The sequence below is a fragment of the Orycteropus afer genome, unplaced genomic scaffold (assembly GCF_000298275.1).
Source record: "Orycteropus afer afer isolate SDZICR_OR568_19922 unplaced genomic scaffold, OryAfe1.0 scaffold00229, whole genome shotgun sequence".
Taxonomy (NCBI): Eukaryota; Metazoa; Chordata; class Mammalia; order Tubulidentata; family Orycteropodidae; genus Orycteropus; species Orycteropus afer.
The window spans coordinates 3,893,902-3,895,095 of NW_006921816.1; positions in this window are offsets into that span (position 1 = coordinate 3,893,902).

Below are 1,194 nucleotides of genomic sequence, written 5' to 3' on the forward strand. Positions count from 1 at the left end.
GAAGGGACCATCCCCTGGAGAAGGATGTCATGCTTGGTAGGGTGGAGGGTTGACGAAAGAGGGGGAGGCCTTCAACAAGATGGATTGATATGGTGGCTGCAATGATGAGCTCAAGTATAGCAGGGATTGTGGGGCTGGCGCAGGATAGGGCAGTGTTTCATTCTGCTGTGCATGGGGTCACTATGAGTCGGAAATGACTCGATGGCACTTAACAACAACAACAACAACAACACCTAGCCACTTTGGGCTCCTCATGACTCTAGGTCAATAGGCAAAGAAGGGAATTACCATATTGTTTGTTGTGATTGATCCTGATTACCAAGAGGAAATCAGACTGATATTACATAATGGAAATAAAGAAGAGTATGGCTGGAATACTGGAGATTCCTTAGAATATCTCTTAGTACTACCATGTCATGTGATTGAAGTCAAAGGAAAACTGCAGCAATCCAATTCTGGCATGACTACTAGTGGCCCAGACCCACCAGGAATGTAAGTTTGTTTCATCCCACCAGGCAAAGATCCACGACCAGGTGAGGTACTTGCTGAGGGCAAAGAAATATGAAATTGGTGGTGGGAGATGATAATTCTAAATGCCAGCTATGATCACATGACCTGTTGCTGAAATGAGAATTGTGATTCTTATGAGTATTTCTTTCATGTTTTATTATACATGTGTGTGTGAATAGAACACACACACACACACATATATTTGTTTTCTTATAAAATATAAGATATAAACAGGGTTAGTGCATTTTCAGTTGTAACATGCTATTTGTTTCATGTTAGACATAAGTATGACTTTACAGTTGTCTTTATTTAGAGATGACATATGGTTTAAGGAAATATTTACAGCTGTCAAGTTGACAAGACATGGACTTTGATGGTTAATGTTATATGTCAACTTACCTAGGCCTTGATTTCCTTTATTGCATCACTATCCTCCGTTTTGTCATCTGATGTAATTATATTCCATTTTATATTAGGTAATTATTCTCCATTTTGTATGCTGTAAATACTAACCTCTAATTACAGAACAATATAAAAAAAAAGTTGTTGTTAACCCCTAATTACAGAACAATATCATTAATATCGCATGCAAGTAAGATCTTACTGAAGATAATTCAGAAAGGTTTGCAGCAGTATATTGACAGAGAACTTCCAGAGGTGCAAGCCGGATTCAGAAGAGGATGT